General features: G+C 36.6%; 1 protein-coding gene across 25 annotated transcripts in view; it reads left to right on the plus strand.

Moving 5' to 3' along the window:
• The window catches only part of Dlg2 (discs large MAGUK scaffold protein 2), a 2,050,987-nt gene that overhangs the window by 1,899,734 nt on the left and 126,202 nt on the right, over positions 1-25,051 (plus strand). The gene's annotated exons all lie outside the window — the stretch shown is intronic.

The raw sequence follows: 25,051 nt of genomic DNA on the forward strand, positions 1-25,051 counted from the left end.
TGGGTTTTTTTCCAAAAGTTTTAATGGAAATACTATTCTGTGGTATCTCATCACCAACTGTTTCTCAGGCCTTAAAAGGTCATTGCTCCTGACCTGCAAAACTCACTGATTTACCAGGGGAAAAAAATTAATTGAATTCAAAATTCCTTCCTGTCCTTCACCTCTTGGGTGAGATCCTGATGCTCAACTATACCATGCTCCTCTTGCTGGCACCAGCTTCTTATAATACTCACAAACTTCATCAGTGTTGACTGGACTTTTAAAAGTAATGTAGGTGCCAAGAGCCAGAAGGGGAGAAGTAATAACTATGTAATGGTCAAAAAAAAATCTATGTACTGTTTCGAGAAGCCACACCCACACCCTTTATATTCTCTATTCTCCCCCACCCCCATGTAGCTCAGAATTTTATCTAATGCTCACCTGAGGTCATGTCCTCTTCACCTGAACTACTTTCCCCTCCTGGCAGGAGGTTTGTGTTATAGATATTAAACAATGTACTTGAATTAAACTTGTCCTTGGTTCCACTTGGCTGTAAAGTTGTCTTTCCTGAATATTAGGTGGGCACACCAGGAGTAAGAGGGGAGTGGATTTCCTGAAGGTGGCAGGTTCTCTAGGGCCATGAATTGCCAGCCACTCTGACAAGCATAGAGTTCCTTATTATTCTAGAAGTTTGAGAACCTCAGGAGCCCCAAGATTAAAACAACAAACAATAAAATTTAGTCATGCAGATTTAGTCAACTGCATTTCAGAAGACAATTTTGATGCATTTCACTGTAATTTGTAAAGACACTGTTGAGAACCACTCTAGAATTTGTCTTGCAGTGACATCACAAATATGATGAAAAATTAACCTCATTTGTGGATATTTCTATTTCTATTTTCCTTACTTGTGTTGTATTGCTGGTCTTCATGATACAAAAATTTTTTGATCTTGGGATAGCAAACAGGGAAAAAAGCCAGTTGGATTAATAGGATAGAGATAAATAAGGTAATGCTATTGAAATGGCTTTATAGAATGAATCTGGAAGGAAAATTACTGAATGTTGGTATCTTATTAAAAATTGAATGTTTAGAATATTGTTAATGTACTAGAGGAAATTTGATTAAAATATACTGGCAATAGGTTTTTAATTAAGCTGTGGAAGACTGGCAAACTTAAATGAAGGACTATGATATTATGTTAAATGAATGCACTTATTTGAAAATAGTATTAATTAGACTCAAATCTTTATGCATAAATGCCAAATAAAAATATAACCATCAACCAGGTGTGGTAGTATGTGTGTGTAATCACAGTGACTAGAGAGGCAGAAGCAGAAGGATCACAAGTTCAAAGCCAGCCTCAGCAACTTAGCGAGGCCCTAAGCAATTTAGTGAGACCCTGTACCAAAATAAAAAAATAAAATAAGGTCTGGAGATGTGGCTCAGTGGTTTAGCAGCCCTAGGTTCAATCCCCAGTACCAAAAAATATATATATATTGGGCTGGGGTTGTGGCTCAGCAGTAGAGTTCATACCTAGCATGTGCAAGGCCCTGGGTTCGATCCTTGGCACCACATAAAAATAAATAAATAAAATAAAAGTATTGTGTCCAACTACAACTAAAAAATAAATTAAAATATATATATATATAGATATATATATACATGCATTACATATGTTTTTATATATGGAGATATATATATATATATATGTATATATATATATATCCAATATATATTTTATATATTAAAAAAACTCCTAAAGAAAGAAATGATGACAAAATAAGAAAGTAATAGTTGAAGATTGTGTGGAAAGGAGAAAATTCTTTTAAATGAGATTCAAAAATACTTAACTTTCCTTGGGAAATTCTCCAGATAAAATCCCTAAGAATATACAAATACGGTATTTGGTTTCCAGACATTCAGTTAATACTTAACTAGTATTTAGAGGGCTGACCTCAGCATGTAAATGACTGTAAGAGACACAGAATAAGAAATAGGAGTCATGCATATAGTAAGATCAGAAGGAAAGAACTTGTAAGAGTCCCTGGCCTTGTTCTCGAGCAATGTGATAAAAATAGGAACCAACCTACAAAAATAACAACAACAGCAACAAAAAAGGCAAGAACATGAAATGGACTAGCAAAGCCTAAACAGAATCCTCACCAAAAAGGACTCAACAGGTTTCTACCTTTGTCTTTCCTCCCCCCAGTACCAGTTTTGACTCTAGGATTTTCATAGAGATACTTGATTCATCTAGAGCACTCAAATAAGACCAATGCCAGTTGGTGTATGCTGATTTTAGAAAATCAACTACTTGCTTTCTCAAAATAAATTTGTAGCAGGGTTTCTCAGACTATATAAATATAAGATGATGAGCATGCCTCTTTAATCTGAAATTGTCACCCTAGACTATTACTCTCATTTTGCTTAGGTTTATGTAATCCTAAATCTGGAAGGAAACTTAGCTGTCACCAGATCCACTGTCTAATTCATAGAAAGGAAAGTGAGGCCCCGGGAGAGAACAGGTTTGCCTGGGATTCCACAGCTGTTTGTGGCAGAATCAGATCTTTTCCCCCATCCTTCTTCCTGTGTCCTTTCAAACTCCTGAATCTAAGCTAATAGCATTTAGCTGTTTAATATAGTTTGAATTCTGAGTCTGCTTCTGTTAGCTATTAGATTAAGAAATGGGTTAATTAGAGTAAAAGCTAAAACACAGACCTCTTTTGATTTTTTATACAAGATAATCTGTGCTATAGGGCATATAGGCTGTTCTTATTATTCATATTTTTCCATGAAGCTAAAATCTAAATTCAAAAGTAAGTTATCATTTTGTTCTGTTATAGTTTAGATGTCTTGGTACAATATTTGCACCACAAAACTACTCTTCTTCTTTGAGTTTCCTCCTCTAACCTGTACACACACACAGACAGGCACACACACACCACCACTACCACCACCAATACCACCAATCCTAACCCTGGCTCTTGTCATGTTAGAGAGGATGCATCTTCATCTTCTCAAGATCTTATAGAAGTTGGCCTACTTCCCCTACTAGAAATGATCACCCCATGGTCATTTGTTAATAAAATATACTAATTTTGAAAGTTCAACCTCTTTCTTGTGAATTTGAGTGCAAGGATCAGTGTGAAAAAGGCAATCAATGTTATGATTGCCAGGGTTTATTCATGCATTCATGAAGCATGTTTTGAGTGTATATGTTCTATGCTCAAACTATAACAGATATTGAGAATTGAGGACAGTAACCATCATGTTTTCTGCCTACAAGAAACTCATATCTAATGGGGACCAGTGGAAGATAGCTAATGCAGTGTAATATTAAAGGATTTATTTTAGCCCTAAAAGCCCTGGAATCAGTTGTTCCATAACACAGGAATAGCTGAATGAATTCTTTTTTTTAATTTTTTAAAAATTTTTAGTGCATTGTAATTATACATAATAATGGGGTTTGTTTTGACACGTTCGTAAATGCATATACATAGGGTTTTTTCCATTTTAATCCTCAGTACTGTGCTCTTCCTTTTCCTTCTCCCTCCCCTTGACCTCCATCTCTCTACTCTATTGGTCTTCCTTCTATGTACTTATTTACTTAGCTGGTACATTATACTTATTTATAAAATTGGAACACACTATTATATATCCATTCATGCATATAGCATGATACTCTCAACTTTATTACCCAGTTCTTGCCCTTTGCCTCCCCTCCTCCCTTGCCCTTGGTCTCCCTTACTTCTACTCTATTGATCTCCCTTCTGTTTTTGTGAAATCCACCCTTTTTTATTCCTTTTTTCTCTCTAGTTTCCACATATGACAGTAAACATTTGATCCTTGACTGAGTTTGGCTTATTCAGTTAGCGTGATGTTCTTCAGCAAATGATATTTTATTCTTCTTTATGGTTGTGTGTATACATACCACATTTTATTGTTGATGGGCACCTGGACTGGTTTCAAAACTTGACTGTGGTGAATTGTACTACTACAAAAATTGATGTGCCTATATCACTATAGTTTGCTGATTTTAGTTCTTTTGGATAAATACCAAGAAGTGGGAAAGCTGGGTCATATGGCCATTCGATTCCTAGTCTTATGAGAAATCTCCATACTGCTTTCCAAAGTGGTTGTACTAATTTACAATCCTATCAACAATGTATAAGTGAACTTTTTTCTCACATCCTTGTCTGTAATTGTTATTTGTATTCATGATAATTGCCATTTTGACTGATTAGAGAAAACCTCCATGTAGTTTTGTTTGGCATTTTTCTGATTGCTAAGGATCTTGAACATTTTTTCATATATTTGTGAAAATATATGAAATATCTTTTTAGATCCTTTGCCCATTTATTGAGTGAATTGTTAGTTTTTTTTAGTGTTAAGTTTTCTAAATTCTTTATATTCTGGTTATTAATCCCCTGTTAGATAGCTGGCGAAGATTTTCTCCCATTCTGTAGGTTCCTTCTTCACTTCTTAATTGTTTCCTTTGCTATGCAGAAGCTTTTTAATTTAATGCTATCCCATTTATTGGGTCTTGGTTTTATTTCTTGAGCTTTAGGAGTCTTAATAAGGAAGTTGGTGCTTGTGCCCATATGTTAAGAGTGTTGTTCATGTTTTCTTCTATTTTCATGTTTCTGATATAATTGCTAAGTCTTTTATCTATTCTGAGTTGATTGTATAGGTAAAAAGTAGGGATCTAGTTTATTTCTTCCACATATAGCTATCCAGTTTTCTCAGCACCATTTATTAAAGAAGCTATCCTTTCTCCAGCTTATGCTTTTGGCACCTTGGTCAAGGATCAGATGACTGTGTTTATGTGGATCTGTCTCTGTCTTCCAGTCTATTCCACTGATCTTCATATCTGTTTTTATGCTAATACCTTGCGATTTTGTGACTATAGCTCTGTAGTATAATTTGAGTCAGGTATATTGTGATGCCTCCAGGCTCTTTTTGCTCAGTATCTCTTTGAGTATTCTGACCCTTTATTCTTCTTTTCTATAAAATTTATATAAAACAGCAGAATGCATTACAACTCTTATTACATATATAGATTTCAATATTTCATATCTCTGGTTGTATACATAATATATCACACTAATTCGTGTCCTCATACATGTACTTTGGATAATAATGATCATGACATTTAACCATCATTAATTACCCCATGCCCCCTCCCTGCCCCTCCCACCCCTCTGCCCTATCTAGAGTCCATCTATTCCTCCCATGCTCCCCCTCCCTATCCCACTATGAATCAGCTTTCTTATATCAAAGAAAATATTCAGCATTTGGATTTTTGAGATTGGCTAACTTCACTTAGCATTATCTTCTCTAACTCCATCCATTTACCTGCAAATGCCATGATTTTATTCTCTTTTATTTCTGAGTAATATTCCATTGTGTATGTATGCCACATTTTTTTATCCATTCATCTATTGAAGTGCATCTAGGTTGGCCCCATAATTTAGCTATTGTGAATTGTGCTGCTATAAACATTGATGTGGCTGTGTCCCTGTAGTCTGTTATTTTTATTTTTATTTTTTTAATGTGGTGCTGGGTGTTCAACCTAGTACCTCATGCATGCTTGGGAAGCACTCTACCACTGATCCATAACCCTAGTCCCCAAAGTCTGTTACTAATTTATTTTTTGGCGGGAGTGTATGTGTGCAGTGCAGGGGATTGAATCCATGGCCTTATATAAGCAAAATAAGCACTCTACTGACTAAGCTTTATTCTCAGCCCTGATCTGTAATCTTTTTTTTTAAATATTTTATTTACATTTTAGTTTTCGGAAGACACAACATCTTTGTTTGTATGTGGTGCTGAGGATCGAACCCGGGGCGCACCCATGCCAGGGGAGCGCGTTACCGCTTGAGCCACATCCCCAGCCCCTAGTCTGTTGTTTTTAAGTCCTTTGGGTATAGACCGGGGAAAGGGATTGCGGGGTCAAATGGTGGTTCCATATTGGCTGCACCAATTTGCAATCCCACCAGTATTGTGTGAGTGTACCTTTTTCCCCACATCCTCGCCAACACTTATTTTGTTTGTATGCATAATAGCTGCCATTCTGACTGGAGTGAGAAGAAATCTTAGAGTGGTTTTGATTTGCATTTCTCTAATTGCTAGTGATGATGAGCATTTTTTCATGTGTTTGTTGATTATGATTGTACATCATCTTCTGAGAAGTGTCTCTTCAGGTCCTTGGTCTGGGTCTTTTATTCTTCTATACCAAGAGTCTTGTTCTATATCAACTTTAGGACTGTTTTTTTTCCTGGTTCTGTAATGAATGTCATTAGTAGTTTTTATGAACACTGCATTGAAACTGAAAATTTCTTTGAATAATATGGTTATTTTGATGACATTAGCTCTATCTTTCTATGAACATAGTAGGTCTTTCCATTTCCTAGGGTCTTCTTCAATTACTTTCTTCAATGTTTTTATAATTTTCATTGATTCTTGAAAGTTTTGCATGAGTTAACTTAAAAATAACTTTTGATCCAAGTTATGAAAAGTATCCTTTATCAAGACCCTATAAGTAAAGGTGAAAGAAATATAAAGGTGAAAGAAATTTTCATTAAGTAGTACTAACACTTTTCACATACAGTATATTTTTTATTTTCCTTTCTATGTGATTTTCTCTTTTTATTTTTTAAATGATGGCCACAAATCATTAACTTAAACTGATAGATAACTCACTGATGGTCCATGATTTAGAGCTTGCATATAAACAGGGAGGATTCCAGGCCCATTACATAATACAGACAAACAAAAGAGGGCAGGTTCACTATATTACATTTAGTATCTCAGAAAACCCTAGACTCTTGCTGTTCCCATGTGACTGATTTTGGTGGTAAGGGAAAGCTACATCATGATCTAGGTAAAAGACTCTGGGTATCTATTTTCCTTTGAATGGTAGAGTATTCCTTCACTCAACTGGAAGAGGTTATGAAATCTGTAGAATGTGTTACAAGTCATTTTTTTTTTTTAATTTTTATCCCTCAATGTTGGACCCAACCTACTCTCAGCCACTGTCCTCAAGAGAACATGTGCACCCTCCTGCCAAGTACTTGGCACAGGGTTCATTGACAATAGTATTTGTATTGCCTCTCAGTTCTTCACTCATATATTCTTATTTAGCAGCAGCATCATTTATTCACAAGGAAACTTATTAAAGATGACATGTTTCAGCAGAATAGGAAGTAAATTCAGATTTATTCCTCTCTCTCAAAATCTTTCTGGAAGAATGACATGATCCTGTATCCAAAACAGTTGAGTAGGCTGAAGCAGAAACTTAAAGTCTAGCTGGAAACCAAAAGAGAGCTAGAAGGGTCATTGTGAAGTCCAAGTGAACAGCATGGACCGACCACATAATGATAGGGCCATAGGAACTTATATGCCAGAGCTTCACTCCTAACTTCATTTAAAACTGAGAGCAGTCCACTGGCATAGACATCATTGTCATACCTATTCCACAGAGGAAAAAGGAAACTTACTTAAGAATCAAGATATTTAAAAATAACCTGCAAAGGTGCTCTATAGCCAAGCCAGATTGTTTACCCAGATATGTCTGTCATAGAAAATCATGCTTTATTAGTATAATGCTGTGAAGATGAAGTTAATCCCTCAGGGACACTAGTTAAATTCATATTGATGGAACTCCTCATTGTTTTATACTCTATATTGATTTCCCTGAGATAGACCTAGCTTCTAGTCAGGAATTCTCAGCTTATCGATTATAAAATCTTGACTGTCTCACTTATAAAATGGACATAATACCTACTTCACACTCTTGTTAGGATGAAGTTAGTCTACAATGTAGCCTGTCACATAAGATTTGTTAGGTAAGGAGGAAGTTCTTTTATCCATTTAAGTGATTGAACTCAGCCTTCTAAACTGGTAAATAAAATTATAGATAAATAAAATTTGACTCTTCCTTTATACTTTGAGATTCATTAGCATTATGCTCACTCTTTCAGTCATTTGCATTTTTAATTGCCTCCTTAATTGTCAAATAAAAGGCTTTGTCTTCAGGAAGCTAATTTTATGCCAGAAATAGAAAGGAGGAGTCATTAGGGATTTGGAGGAGTTTTCTTCTTATCATGAAATCATAGTCTGCCAATGGTTTTAAAAAGGTTTTTAATTTATAGATTTCTATAGGAAGAAGGAGAGTAGTATCATGGATGACCCTTTCATTGACCATCACATTTTTCTCTTTCCCTCTATGACAAGATCTAGAATCCAGATCTCATTGTTATTAACATCTAGGTGGCCTACAGTTCATTCATTCACCTATTCATCCAGCCAGCCATTCAGAAAACTTTTTCTGAGCCATAACCATCTACCTCATACCATACAAGGCTCCAGGGATAAAAAGATTAATAGAGCATCTTTTCTGCCCCTAAAAAGTGCAAAGTTTATTCCACCAACCTGGATTCTGCGTCTTGACCCTCACTTCGTAATGATCATATTCCCAGAAATTTCTCAACTCCAAAGGAGGTACTTAGCCTGAGCCCAACATTTCTACTTCTCGAAACAACCAAACAGGTCTGGCTAAAATTGGAAGAACAGTAGAAGGAGCAACACAGGGTGTTCACAGGAGAGAACAGATGAGCAGGGAGGGAAAAACTGAAGTCACTCTCACCCTAACACTTAAAGGTGAGGTTGGAAGCAAAGGAATAGACACAACACACTTGCCCTTTAATCTAGGCTTTGAACAGTACTTGACATATCCGAGGAATTCTTTATCATTCCCTAAATGAATTTTTTGAGTGGTAATTGAACATGATGATTTAAAACAGAACAAGGTATTCAGAAAATCATCAACAAGAGTTTGAGGGGTTGGAGCACATGCTCCTCTGAGACTCTCAGCAGCACATAAAATGCTCTTCTTCAGCCTTCACATGCTCTCTTCCTGTCTGTTGATTCCCCTGCCCTCTCCTGGACTTCCTGCACTATAAACATGGAGGATGTAGTCTACATTGGCACAGTCTGGCATGCGGTAACTGCTGAATCATTTGAGTAAATGTATTAGGATTGTGACTTGCTTGAAGAGAATTTAATTCTGTCTAAAACTTTGCTTGATTTTCTTGTGGCTCACAAATGTTCCCTACCTAATCAAGACCCTTTCCGCTTGTTGTTCAAATAATAAGCCATCCTTTTCAGTAATTATATCAGATTGAAATTTTCAACTTCATTGAACCAGACAAAGCTGTATTATTAAAGATTAAATTCAAATCTATTTTCCCTTTAATTCTAAGTCAGTAAGAACACAAACAATAATGAATATTTACAAGTACTTTAAAAATAATAACGATAATAAATAGCTAATACAAATTGACTGTTGTCTGCCAGTTTTTTTTAATAACCTGAATGGATTATTTATTCTCACAAATCCCCTCTGAGATAGGTTCTATTATTATCCCTATTGTAGAGATGAGAAAATTGAGGCCAGTTTAAAACATACTCACAGAACCTATACTGAGACTGGGACCCAAGCATGATGTCTTGTGCCCCTATCTACTCTGCCATGTAGCTTTATTGAGCAACTTTCACATACTTAATCTTTTTTTTTGATACAATATATCTATGAATAAGTAATTATTTTTCCCCAGTTTTCAGATGAGGAATCTGAAGTTCAGGGTATTAAGCTATCCACTCTTTTTTCCCTTCGTATACAGAAGTACCAAGCCTTTGACTCAGTTTACCCTCTTATTAAATATCTGAAATTTTAGCTCACATGTATCTTTTTCCAGAGTTTGCCCTATCATCATATTAAATAGTACATGAGTTTTAATAGATCTACTTGTGCTTTGTTGAATGGACAGTCGAGTATGATACCTTAGATCTTGTACTCTAGTTTGAATCCAGAGATGTGAATCTGTGATGGCACTGAGCAAGTCCTCAGAGACCAGAGATAAGGTCCCTGCCCTTCCTCTGCCAACAGAGTACAGCTAGAGTAGTCCTATATCTGTAAATTAAGGGACACAATTGACTTGCCTGTCTCATAAAGCCCTGCTTATGGCAGGACATGCAGCCCTACTTCCACTTCCAGCATCTACTACATAATTTTTGAGGCCCAGTACAAAATGAAAATGTAGAGCTCCTTATTCAAAAATTCAGATTATCAAGATGGTGAATGCATACCAAGCATGGGTGCCTGGATAATATAAGACACACACCCACAAAGCCAACCCAACCGACACCTGCTTTAGGACATTTTGCTCAAAACCAAAAGCATGTGTGTTCTCTTAAACATGTATTGCAGTAGGTGTAAAGAACACAAGATCAGCACTGGGACCATTTTCAAGGCTACAAGCCATGTCTTCTACCTAAAACAGTACTTTATATAAATCAACCATATGTTTGCCTTTAAGATATATGAAAATATTATCTTTCAGCCCTCTTAGTGTTTAAAAAACTTACAATTCCCCCTTTCTCTGAGCCTTCAACAGTCTTCTTTGAGTCATCTGTCTCCACTGAAGTAAATCTTTCAAAAGTTAAGAACTGTTACTATTTCACATTTACCTCACACCTGAAGTGCACTTCAGTCTTCCTTCCTGGGGGGTGGGGAGGACCCTTTCTCCTCAGCCCTAAATTTTAAAGAAAATGCATACAAAAAAAGTAACTCAGATGACTTGGGAAATAAATCTGTACCTGTTGGGGTGCATGTCCTTCAGTGTGGCTTTTTATCTAAATGTAGAGGCTCTAAAACTTACAGATTTCCCTGGCCAATAAATTCAGTATTAAAAAAAAATCAGGAACCTTATGTGGCATAAACAACTTAATCACATCAAGTAAGATCTCTAAAAATACTGTAACCAATTACAAAATGTTTTAATTGATATTATTGCCATCATTTTATAGAAAAAAGGGCCCTTTAATGCCAAAAAGAAAAATAATACCATAATCTGAGCACCAGGAAAGTCCTCAATTTTATAGGTTTATATTTCTAAAATCTTACTAACATGAACCTTCATATTTCCTGCATCCATATCATCTTACCTTATAATAAAAAGAATAAGGAAAACATTGTATGGCTAAATTAACTAATGCTTAACTCTGAATCTTTTGGTTCTAATTGATTCTAAAGTCCTTGGGATGCATTCTATGTATGTATGTTCTTTTCTTTCTTCCTTCCCTTTCTCTTTCTTTTTGTAGTTTGTATTGAACCCAGGAGCATTCAACCACATTCCCAGCCTATTTTGTATTTTATTTGGAGATAGCATCTCCCTAAATTGCCTGGGTTGGCCCTGAACTTGTGATCCTCCTAACTTAGCTGAGTAGCTGGAAATACAGGTGTGGCCCACACACACCCCACTTTGCCTTTGTTCTCTCTTAACAAAGAAAGTCATTTTTCAGATTTTCTTTTTATAATGTACTTGTACTTTATCTTTTATGCTGTTTTTTCTGTAAGTAGGGAACCCAGAACTCTCCTCTGTGATAAACTATTAGTTTTCAGTGATGCTTTATTAAAAGGTGAGAAGGAATTTTCCTTCATCAAAATTATTTTTTATTATTTTAACAATTATACAATTTGTTTATTTTTCATGTGTGTTACTCTTTCTACACTTTAAAAAAAGACTTTTAAAATAGCTTTACTGATGTTTAGTTGATATTCAAAAAACATATATATAGTGAATACCAACTATGATGGGACCTCTTACAGTAGGTATGTTAGTCAGCTTTTCACTGCTATGCCCCAAATACTAACAAGATCAACTTAGAGGAAGAAAAGTTTATTTTGGCTTATGGTTTCAGAGGTTCAGTCTGTGTTCTGCTGACTCCATTGCTCTGGACCCAGTGTGAGGCAGCATGTCATAGTAGAAGAGTATGACAGAAGAGCACTACTCTGCTCATGGCAGGAAGCAGAGAGAAAGGGGAAGGGGGTCAGGGAAGGTGAATCCTTCCGGGACATACCCTAAAAGGCCCACCTCCTCCAGCCATCACCCTCCTGCCTATAGTTACCATCCAGCCAGTCCATTCAAACTAGGATGGACTGATTGGGTTACAGCTCTCATAATCTAATCATTTTAACTCTGAATGTTCCTATATTAACACAGGAACTTTGGAGGGACCAACTTACATTCAAACCATATCAATAGGTTATAAAATGAAGCTCTTTTGGGGGACAGGGATCATCTTTGGGTATATTTCTTCTCCACAGGAAGGAGACACTGCCATATAACAAACAGGAAGTCTAGAATACCAGTTTACCAAGCTATTCATTCATAAGCTGAGTTCACAGTATGCTGGAGTAGACAAAAAGCCTGGGTTTTGGAGTCAGAAGTATTTATATTTAAATCCTGACTCTGCCATTTTCTGCCTTTCTTGTGAGCATAGAAACTCATTTCTTCTCACTCTAGGCTTCTGCTTTTTTCTATAAAATAAGGATAACAAATATATAGTTCATAACATTCATAAGCAATGATGTTTGTAAATCACCTAGTATTTTGCACAGATTCTTACAGAAATTAAAAAAAGAACACTTCTTAGGTTTTTACAATGTCAATTTATATCTAATCTCTCTCAGTGTAAAATCAAATATTCAGAATAAAATTATAGTATAATGAATTATGAATCTAGTGATACATAGAAAAATATATCCTGGGATTATTTATTATATCAATGAAAGATTTTTTTTGTTTGTTATTTGGTTTTGGTTTTTGATTGGGGGATGGTTGTTGTTTGGTACCGGAGATTGAACCCAAGGGCTCTGAACCACTGAACCACTGAACCACATTCCCAGCCCCCCTACTTTTTTTCTCTTTTTTGAGATCTTGCTGAGTTGCTTAGAGCCTCTCTAAATTGCTGAGGCTGGTTTTGAACCTGTGATCCTCCTGCCTCAGCCTCCTGAGCTGCTGTGTACAGGCATTCACCACCAGGCCCAGCTAAAGTTGTTTTAACATTAGAAAAGTTACAACACGAGCAGAAAAAGAGTAAGAATCAGGCAATCTATATATTAAAGAAACATTCAATATAACTAAAAATCTACTCATGATAAGTTTTCTTTACAATCTTGAAAAACAGTGGACTTCATTAATTTAAAAACTGAACATCTCAAGCTGAGAAGAGTTTGATTGGAGATGGTGCTGAATGATTTGCTCCATCCTCACCCAAAATATACCACTTAAATATACACTTTCTGCACATTTTAAGCCACATAAGCCAAAGTCCACTTTTCCGAGAAAAGCCAAGAATCTCTGGTCTTGTTTTACTAGATTTTCTTGCTTAATTCTTGTGGTATTCAACCTTGACTGCATGTTAAAATGAGGCCCAGCCTAAACCTATTAAAACAGAAACTCTAGTAGTTGGTCTTCAAGTATCAGTATTTTTTAAAGTGCTCCTAGTGGTTCCAGTGTATAGCCAAGTTAAGAACCAATAACATCTTCTCTCCTTTCTCTTCTCCTCTTTCTCATTTTTCTTCCAACTTTCTTTAGCTCCTCAACTCACTTATAAGAAACTAAGAGCAATAGTTCAAAAGTCTCAGATTTCTTGAATGGAAGCCCAATGCAAACTTGCAGCTAATGGGAAGGCTGGCTTCTGGGATGACTTTCAATTTTACAGCATTCAGCAACCATTGACCAGAATTTAGAAATGGATCTTTAACCTGATGCCATAATTTACTAACCCTTAGTAAAAGTAGAATCTCCTAGTTCAAGATTAAATAACCTGGGAAAGATTAAAAAGGTTGCTAAGATTTCTCAAGACTCAGAGCTCTGACATTCAATATTTGATTTCTAGTGAATAAGAAATGAGCTGTTTAGAAGTTGTTAAATTGCATGAAGCCCCTTTGAAAATCTTCAGAGTACGCTGAGCTCCAGAGAACCCTGTGTGTGGGCGTGCATGTGTGTGTGGGCGTGCATGTGTGTGTGTGTGCATGCGTGTGCATGTAGCAGTGACCCAGTTTTTGGTAAATTTAGGTACAACTAGATTTACCCAGTGCTCATTTCTAGTTCTTGATGCTCTGCTTCTCTCTCTCTCTCTCTCTCTCTCTCTCTCTCTGGTACACTGCCCTCCACTCCCCTGGCTGCCCACCTCCAGTTTGACCCTGATCCTGGCCTTTTCCCTATTCTCTCATTTGCACCACTCCCTGCCTGAGACTTAGCCTATTCCAGTCCCCAGCAATTGGTTGGCATGGAAACATTAGATGAGCCTGCCTGGTGGGAGGGATGTTCTGTTTCCAAGTGAAAATGGAAAAGATTCAAGTGTGATTCACTTCCAGCCATTTTAACCCTTGAGTTGATCCGCTTCTTGGCTCACACCTCTGCCCGCTACTTTCATAGCACTTTGGTTATCATGATTGTGGGAAACCTCGGGTTTAGGTGACTTTTCTACCATAGACTGAGAGCTTATTAAAGGAGAAACAATACTACTGTGAGGAGCATATGTATTTCTCACACTCTGGGTAGTTCCTATAATGATGAAATATGGGCTCAGAGTTGGGAAGGCTGTCCTAGATCACATAGAAACCAAAAAGCAGAATTAATATTTGACTCCAGATCTTTCTCTATTAGTCTGCTCTAGTGTCTGTGTATGTGTCTAAATCACCTAGCCTCATGCCTGCCCTTGGGGAAGGAAGGTGACAGGTGAACAGATAGATGGATAAAAAAAATCAATAAAAAATTATCTTTCACTGGGCATGGTGGTGCACACCCATAATCCCAGTGGCTCAGGAGGCTGAGACAGGAGGATCGCAAATATAAAATCAGCCTGAGCAACTTAATGATGCACTAAGTGACTTAGTGAGACCCTATCTCAAAATTTAAAAGGGCTAGAATATGACTCAGAGGGTAAGCACCACTGGGTTCAATCCCCAGTACTAAAAAAAAAAAAAAAAAAAAAAAAAAAAGTCTTGAAAAAGCATGACTCTATTCTTTTTGTGGGAATTCAAATGGATCCACCTCCTATTTTAAATCTAATGTGCATAGTTACTCCAAGCCTCTGGCAGAGGTCAAGGATATAAAGATGTCTGTCAATCTGGTTAAATGTAACTGTGGGCTACTCCAAAAGCCTGCATCTCTCCAAGAACTGTTGCTCTCCTCTCCCACCCCACCCCATAAAAAGCTAAAAGTAGCCTATCTCCTTGAGAACTGAAAAGCAGAAGTAAAATGGCCTTTGAATAGCTATTAAGTCACCTTCACAGCTGCCACCTGGAACCAAGTCCTCAGTGCCTTATACTGCTGTCCTCTTATAAGGTTTCACAGCACCTTACCTTAGTCATTTGAGAAGATGAAGAGGACAATCAAGCAAGTACCACTCAAGGGGGCAAAATTAATTTTTAACTAAATCATTCAGTACCATTCAGTGGATTTTTTACTATTTTCTAACCAGTTATTTAGCAAAGGAGGAAAAGAATAAATGGTCTTATTCAAATATTTCTATTTTTATATACAGATAAGTATAAAAATATCTTTAATGAAAAGAGTCTGTGTTTCTGCTGAGTGTATGTAAATGATGCCTTGGATTTCAAAAGCAAAGAACAAAGCCTGTCAGTTTGTCTAAGAGCAGCCACCACATTTTTTTTTTTTAATATCATGCTTCGCTAATAGACTTGGTTACTAGGGCTACTGATTTTTAAAATTACAGAGATGAAATTATTAAACAGCATGGTCTCCTACAGAATCCTGGAAGCAGTGAATATGGAGTAGCTCCTTTCCATCCTATTGCCATATTGCCCCTCTTCTCTCTTCTCCTGGCTGCTCTCTCCTTCCCTCTTTGTCTCTCCCTTGCTCCCTCTCCCTCTCTCCCTTCATCCCTCCCTCCCTATCTGTCTCCATCTTTGAATATACATGCATTAAACCCAATTCCTTTTACACTCACAAGGACTATGTAATTGTTTTCCCAGTGCTAAAACACGGTTTTTGGTTTTGGGTTTTGTTTTTTTTTTTAAATGCCATAGCCAATAACAGATCTAGGTCTAATGCCAAAACTGTGATTCACTTCAGTTTGGAACATAAATAGACAATTAGATTATTTTGTGTTAAATACTGACTTTTAGTTTAGATCCAGTTATTTTCTAGGAAAATAAAAGACCAGAAGTATTGATACCACAATATTTTTTGTTACTTTTTAAGCAACCTGTATTCAGAGCCAGAATGATGATGATACCCTGGTTTCTTTGATCAGATGACAGATTTTAATTTGGTTCCTCCATTTACCAATTGCATGATATTGGAAGAGTGATTTATACTCTCTAAGTCTCATTTTTTTCATCTTCCTTTTGTAGATAACAGCAAAGCCACCTGATAATGATGTTGTGTATGTGAAATTAGATATTATTTATAAAGTGCTTAGCACAGTATTCCACCAATATGTAAAAGATGCAATAAATGGTAGCTTTCATCTGTTATTGTTATGTCATTGGATAGTTGTAAAGACTAAATGAGATAATGCATTAAGTTACTTGACATACTTCTAGACAAACAGGATGTATGTAATAAACATTAGATCATATGCTTAACACTGGCTTGTTATCCTGTGTCTCTTCCATAGTTGGTACCTATACAGCTATTTCCCAGAGTTCTATTCTTTCCATCTTTGCTTAGTTTGCCTCAGTGCCACTCAAATCATGGGGTTCTATGTCTGTCTAATTACTTCCCCCATTTCCCTTTTGCACGGTTTCCACACATGCTGCCCAATAATATCATTTCTTCTCCCATCCTAATACGGATCCATGCAGCCTGTGGACCTGGGGGCTGTTGCAGTATTTCTGTTAGCTGTGCAACCTCATGCAAATTACTCCCGTTTCTGACTCTCATATTTTTTCATGTAAATCACAAGAGTAGGACAAGGTCATTGCCTTCTTCTCAGATACCCACTGACTCTTGGATTCTCTTTTAAAATGGGTCTGGGGGGAGTTGTATAGTACAAGAGATCCAGGTCGCGGAGCTATTTGCACTGAATTAATTTAAAGATTGAGAAAGGGAAATTCTTAACTGTGTCATCTTATTTTCTTTTTTACCTAATATGGTATTTGAAGAGTGTAAAGATCTTGTTTCAATGTCAAAAAGTGGAACTACGAAAAGAATCCTCAACTTTGTCAGAAGTGCAGGCTTGTGTACCAAGTGTCAAGCATTTAAAACTTGATTACATATCTCACAGAGAGGGTAATACCCAACCTGCAACTGTGTGGCAGTCTTTGCTCCTGAAAGGCTAAATCTAATATACATGAGAGGTAATTCTGACAATACAGAAATTCTAATACAAAACTACAGGGCTCCAACATAGCTAGTGTAGAGCTGTTTAGTAGTATTTTCTTTGCTTGGGGATAGAAGGGAATTATGCCTTTTGAATTTAAAATGTCAGATTATTTCAACTCTAAGATTGGCATAGGGTGTAAGAATAGGAGCAGGGAGAAGAAAATATGTGTGCAAAGATCTCTGCATGCTCTTACAAACTTCCAGGTTAGTGTCAATAACAGGAAATGTACGCTCATTTTGAAGTTTAGTTGATACATGATTTCCTGATATTCTCTCCCCATCCCTTTTGATACATTGTGGCCATAAAAATCAAGCCAGCTTAATGAGAAATTTCATAGTTCTGTCACCTCCAGCTCCCAGGGCTTCTCCATCTGCCCTGACTGTGCTTGGAGCCAGGAAGAAGCACAGAGCCAGATTTCTCATAAGCAGCAAACCTGTTGGACCAAGAGCATGAGGCCATCTGGAGCTCTGCTAGGACATGTTGGGCACAAGGCTGGAGGCAGTTATGTGTTGGGGTGAAGGGTGTGTCTGGGTGGAAGGATTGTCTGGCTTGGAACATTTTCTAAATTCATTATGGTGTAGGCTATGTGTGTCCATGGTGGAAAAAGTTGGACCAGGGGAAGGTCTCCTCTTGGCCAGCAACTTTTTGGTCACTTTCATCTCCGATTTAGCTCATCTTATGATTTGATATAAATACTAAGTTGAACCAGATGAACTTGTCCTGGTTTCATATGGTTCAACCTAATATTTTACATTGATAGGGGGCTTCTGTTTGAATGTGCTGGCTGTTTGCTATCATTCTCTTGGCAAGAAAGAAGGTTCTTGGATAGCAGGGGGTTCAGAATTGGAACATGTGCATGATTCCTGTCTACAGCTCTGCAAACAGTCTGTTGTACTGAAAAAGCTAATTGGGGACCCTTGAACATGTAACAGAACTCGACCATGGTTTGTTGGATTTTAATTTACAGTAATAGAGCTATAAATAAAAGAACAAGAAAAATCCTTCATCCATTAGCCTGCTGCCCTAACAGCATAACCAACTTTGATCTTAGCTTTTGTTCTAAAACCAGCTGTGGTGTCTGGAGGGCATGAATGAGTGTCCTGATTCGTTAATCTGGAGTAAAATTACATACAATGAAACACACAGATCAATGGACTTTAATAAAAACATAATTCTGAGTAGCTGCAACCCAGATCAAGATACAGAACTTCCCAAAACCCCAAAAGGCTTCCTTAGGCCCATTCTAGTTGATTCAAGACCTTACCCCAACTCTGAGTAATAATTACTGAAATTTTATACCATAGATTAATTTGGCCTATTTTTGAACTTTGCAAGAATTTATCCATGCTGTCTTTATTCTTTCATGTCTGGCTTCTTTGGATCAACATAATGTTTATAAGAGCCCTCCATATTGTTTTGTGTTTCATTCGTTTGTTACTTTTCATTGCTTTATGAATCATTCCTTTGCTCAAAGACAGCACAATTCATTTATCCATTCTTCTACTGAAAAACATTTTGGATTGTTTCCAGTTTAGGGCTATTATGAATAAAGATACTATAAACATTCTTATATAAATCTTTTCAAGAAAATATGCATTTATTTCTCCTGGGTACGTACATAAGTGAAATTACAGGGTTACAGGCAAATGCTCAACTTTAAATAAACAACTAAGCAGTTTTCTAATGGGAGTTGTAGAAAATACAGTGAGTGGCCCTCTGCTTTCCTAAGACTGTGGTGAGTGGTTGGGAGGTATCCCACTACGGTAAGAGAAGAGAGGGAAAGGAGCATTGGGAGAAAATTACAGTCCTCACCATAGAGCCCATGACAATATTTCATGAAAGCGTTAACTGAGACAGTTCTTTCTGTGAATTTGGGGGTATAGGATTTAAGCACTAGCATGTTTTCAAGCATCAGTATTTCAATTTTTGAAGATGGAGGTAAACTCCACTGAGGCTCTGGCAAATGTGGTAGGCTGCTGCTCCTAATGGGCAGCATGATGAGAATGCCAGGGGAGATGTTTGCTGAAGGCTATTAGCACCTCTGATCCATATTTCCCTGTGATAAAAGTTATGTTTGTAGCTTCTGGCTATACCTGTGTAAGACTCACCTGCTCTTATTAACAATAAGTGCCCACAGATTTCCATATATGAACATGGATTAGCTCATTTATCTGTCTGTTCATTTTATTGCATCTTTAAGTTTCTATATGTATGACAAATTATCTGGTTCTGAAGAGGTTTAATGCTTTGTGTGTCTCTAGTTTGCATAAGATTTTAAGTATAGGAAGATAACTAACCTGGTTTTCAAGCAGGGCAGCTCTCTTGAAGTGAAGTTGGACACCACAGATGTTGAACTTCTGTGGAATGATTCTGCAGGGCAGCAGAACTCCCAGTATAGTGAAGTCTCCTCAATGTGTGTCCCTTCTCCTAGTATTTCATTCATAGATAAGTGAGGCACAAGGGCAGTTGAGGGTGGTAAATGCCCATGCATTACTGAGATATGAATATCTTTATTGCTACCTTTTAAGACTTGATACAGAAAACTGAAGATCACCTTTAAATGGCATCACGTTCTCACATTTATGGGTAGTAATGAGACCCTGAACTTGTGCTATTACTCTTAGTATCTTGACCTCATTTCACTCTGTAAAAATTTCCCCATGTGTATTGCTCTGCGAGCCATATACTAGCCTGGCTTTTGCATCTGCTTTAGAGCATGGGTGGGTATGCAGAAGATAAGCACTGCAGAGAGAAATCTCCCAGCACCTAGAGCAGCTCCACCTTTCCTCATTGTGTGATCTTGGACAAGTTCTTAAACTCTGAGTCTCATTACTTCATCATTACTTCACATTTATAGGAGTGTAGTATCAGTTTTTACCCCAGAGGGTTCTTTTGAGGATTGACTGAGTTTATTCTGGTGACATTTTTTAGAACTTTGTTGGCAGCAAGGAAGCTCTTATTGCTATTACTGTTGCTGTCCTTTCTAGAGTTATTATTTCCCTGGTGCCATTATTTCATAAACTAGTCAGAACATTTATGTTGATTTCTTTGCTTGCTTGCTTGCTTATTTGCTGGTTTTTATTTATTTTTCTTTTTCCTATATTATTCAATACCACTCTTGAGTTGGGTCTTCAAAAGTTCATTCCTCTTGTTTATAAAACAAAATTATAGCAAGTTTAGTTTAAAGATCAAATTGGTATTTATTAGCAATTTATAAATTAGACAGCATCACATCTGAAGATAAGAAGAGGTGTGCCAATGAGCCAAGCAGAAGAAACTGGCTTTACCGGCAGAAAAGGACTAAAATGAGTAGACACTGGAAACAAAAATCAGATCACTTTAAAGCTACTTTCCTTAGTAGGCTTTAAATGGGGTCCGGGGGACTTCCTTTCTATGCTGACTCTGGGCCCCTTCTGATTGGTTGCTCTGAATCTCCTGGGGTTTTTTGTTTTTTTTTTTTAGTTTTCTTTTTTGATTTTTAATTGATTTTTTAAAAAATAAATGATAGTGGAATGTATTATTACACATATACAGCACAATTTTTCATATTGTTTTTTTAATTTTTTTAAACATTTTAATTGTAGATGGACACAATATCTTTATTTTATTTTTTAATGTGGTGCTGAGAATAAAACCTAGTGCCTCACACATGCTAGGCAAGCACTCTACCATTGAGCCACAACCCCAGCCCCTATTTTTTAATTTTTAATTTTGCATTTTATGGCAAACTGCCCATTTTGAAGTTTGGTTTGATTACATGGCACTTAGCATGAATGGCTTCATGCTGGTTTGTTCTGGTCTCTTGGGCCTAGTTCAGGACCTTATTCCAAAACAATGGCCTCCTATAAACTTCATTTAATACCTCTTAAATTGATTTTTAATTAGTTTTTATTTTTCAATAGACTTTATTTTTAGAGCTGTTTTAGGTTAACAGTAAACTTGGAGGAATATATACACACATTCCTATTATACTTCCCACTCCCACATATGTTGCCTCCCCTCTTAGCAAAATCTTGCACCAGAGTTCTATGTGTGTTATAAATCATGAACCCATAATGACACATCATTATCACTCAAAGTGATAAACCTACATTGACACATCATTATCATCCATAGTTGACATTAGGATTTTCTCTTGGGATTGTGTCATCTATGGGTTTGGACAACTATAAATGACATGTATCCATCATTACAGTACAACATGGAGCAGTTCACTGCCCTAAAACTCCCTGAATTTTTGATCAGGTGTATTTGTCAATTCCCAGGAATAATTGCTTAGGAGAAAAGCAGATGAGAATGTTCCTCAAAACCCTAAGACAAGTTGATGAAAATGTGACTCCAAGAGAATTGAAGAAAAAAGACTCCGAAAGAATTGTATTGAGGAAAAAATTATTCTCTAAGATCATACTTGTAATTCAGTGGTGAACTTGGTGACATTCGCCTGTGCTGCCTGGATGACAAACACACTTGAAATATATGAAATGTCTTATGAATAAAGGAAGCAGTTGGAAGTATTGTCATTGTGAATATAGTAAACTGCTGAAGATAAATTTTTTAGTATATTTGGAGTCTTGGCATGAAAGCTTTCATCATCACAGTGCTGACTTTTTGTTTTTAATTTAGTTTAGTTTAATAAGCTCGTCAAGCACTTTCTGCAAGCTTGAGCAAATATTCATGAATCTGTTTCTGCCAAACCATGGTCATGAATTATTTATTTTGAAATCTGTCTGTAGTTGTAGCAATTCATACCATAAGTTTAGAGAAATGAAAACCTTTGGATCTTATATCTGACTTTTCTGAGGTGAGTGTGGTGTGAATTGAAAGAGAAGGGAACAGATATTTGCAACATGCAAAGTTGATAAAAGAGCACTCTCTAGAATCCTCTATAGGAGAATTAACTGTAAGGCAATCAGAAAGAGTCACACAGCCTTAGAGAAAATGGGTAAGGAGTTTTTAAAAAATGGGTAAGGACTTACTAAATTGTATAAAATCATTAAGAGTTTCAAATTAGGCTACAGTAAGGCACCATTTCACATTCACCAAGTTGACAAAGATTACAAAATTCTGTAAATTCCAGGTGTTAGAAAGGAAATAGGAGCTACTGGAGCGCTCATCCACTGTATCAACTGGAACACTATTTTGGAAAATTGTTTGGTGTTATTTAGTAAAGTTGAAAATACTGCTCAGCAACTTGTTTCTTGGGTTAAAAACCTTATACAAACTTTCATATATATGGAGACGAGACATATATGAGGTTATTTATACTAATGGTATTAATAAAATCTAGAGATAACCTGATATGGGATGGATGTACAAATTATACTATACTCTTACGGTGTGCACAACAGTGAGAATGAATGAACAACTGATTTATACATCCACATGAATGAGCCAGTACAGTCTCCAGGTCATGTAAATACACACAGGATGATTACACACATATTTCAGATACTATTTAGGAATACATATATGTGTGTGATAATACTATAATATAGTTAGGGGAAGATTTGCCATAAATTCAGGAAAGGTACCTGTGGAAGGAGAATGGTTAGGAAGGAAGTGATAATAACAATGGCATCTAGAGGGATTCTAAGTTAATGTTAGCATTCTTTGTTTTCTTTTGTGTTAATCATGTAATAGTCTTTTTATTTTTCTTTAAACTCTAAAGAAAAGATGTTATACAATTTCTTATTGTATATGTGTGAGCATAACCATTCCCCAACCATAACCATTCCACAACATGAACATATACCCACAGTCATGATAACTGAGTTTTATCCCTAAAAGAAAAACAGAAGGAAAAAGAAAAAAGAAAAGAACATAGGCCTAGACTGTGTATATAGTCATCATGGAAAACAGAGCATGAAGAAAATATTAAGAATATGATTTATTGAGTGATCATATTGCCTTAACTTATTCTTTAAATAGGTGAGATTGAATTATAAATAAATAAATACCATTGAAACAAAAAAAAAAAGGCAAATGAATTTTGTAACCTCATTAGCAAGATTGCATCCTTGCTACTATATTAAGCCCTTGATTAGATTTCAGAGTTTTCTTCATTTTTGTTTTTCCTCACTACAGCACCTTGAAGCAGATAATTTACAGAGAGCTGTACTATAAATCAGAGGAGTTAAGAAATTTTCCTTGTCCTAAAGTTTAAAAGTGGCCAAGTCCTAAAATTCAGATTCAGAATACCAGACCCAGGCCACCTTCTCCCTATTTTGCTACTCTCTCATTTTAAAATCTTCCACTAAAGGAAGGCAGTGTTATGATAGATACTTGGTTTAAATCACAGGACAAATGATATCCATATTGGACATCCATCTACCTCTTATTTCCAGAAGAATAAGGAAGGGGCTCATATTTTTATAATATCAGTGAATCATCCACTGCCAGAATGGTGCAGTACTTGACTGGAAAATAATGGTCTAGAAGGGCTAATCAGCGTAAAGGCACATGCATTTTGCAAAGTGTTGTGTCAGGGCATGGGTTAAATCAATTACATTTTTTTGTAATGACCAGATTTTCATGCTGGAACATGATAAATAATTGGTTGCAATGAAAAATGTTGGACACAGTTTGTAAGAAAATTAATTGAACTCGGGAAGCAGAAAGCCTCATTAATCTCCTGAAATGATATTTGAAATCCAGAAACACGCACTTCATTAATTTCCTGTCTGTGATTTATTCCAACTGCAGCATATTAATCCCTCTGCTGCTTTGCAACAGTTATACACAATCTTTATCTTTCTTTCTGAAGGAGAAGACTCTGTGGCATAGCTCTTTGGAAGTTAGAAGTCTGAGTCATCAGGAGAAGATCTGGTAGGTCCAGGTCTCAGCAAAGGCAGGAACAGTTCTGGCCTCAATCAGCCCACAGTACTAGGGCCTCAGGAATCAGAAAGAATTCTGATCAATCTCCTTAAGAACTTCAGTGACACTATATTACTTTGCAGTTCTAGTTCCCAAACTTGACTGATTATCCAGATTGTCTGGGAAGCTAGCAATTCCAAATAAATAAAAATGATTCATTAGCTCCATCCCAAATTTTCCAGGAATTATAATAACAAAGCACCTTAGAGAATTCAGCTAAATTTGAAAACTATTGGCTCATATTGTTTAATGTCTTGAACTCTTTGACATGATATCCATGACCCTTTGAAAAGTAACTTAATATGTGCCATTTTCCTCAATTATGAAAGAAAGGAGTCCTGTGTTCATCCCCCAACATAAAGCCATTTAACTTTGCATAATTCCTTCAATAGACATGTCTTGAGCAACTAAAATTTGCTCTTCTTCATAATTCAGGTACTATGAATTGTTTCTTAAATCTGTCATTGTATGCTCTTGATTGAGTTTAGCAACTGGGATAGACTTCTAAGGTAAATAACAATACAATCTGAATTATGCTACATGACAGTTAAATCTTCCACCAAGCATGGTAATACCTCCAAGAAATGCTTTTTTTAGTCTCCAAACATTGTTCATTATTGTTTTTCCCACTGTAGACAACCCCAGAATTTCTCTCCCCAGTGGCACTACCATACCATCTGTTTGGCACACGGGACAAAACCTATTTGTTTTCTGTTATAGACCACATTTGAGAACCTTGATCTAACAGACTCCCTCCACCCCTTGCTTCCACTGAGATGACAGAACTTGTAGAAATTGCTTGTGTGATGGGTCACTGGGCAGTAATATTCCCCACGGTAGATGCCTCAAGTTGCACATATCCCTCTACTGAAGAGTCATGTATCTACTCGACTGAAAACACAAATGGATTTTGACATTCGGACTACCACTCTCTCTCCTCCTGTCTGAATTATGCTACATGACAGTTAAATCTTCCATAAAGACATCCCCC

Source organism: Marmota monax, unplaced genomic scaffold (assembly GCF_021218885.2).
Source record: "Marmota monax isolate L192 unplaced genomic scaffold, Marmota_monax_Labrador192_F-V1.1 WCK01_AAM20220418_F8-fsc00096, whole genome shotgun sequence".
Classification (NCBI taxonomy): Eukaryota; Metazoa; Chordata; class Mammalia; order Rodentia; family Sciuridae; genus Marmota; species Marmota monax.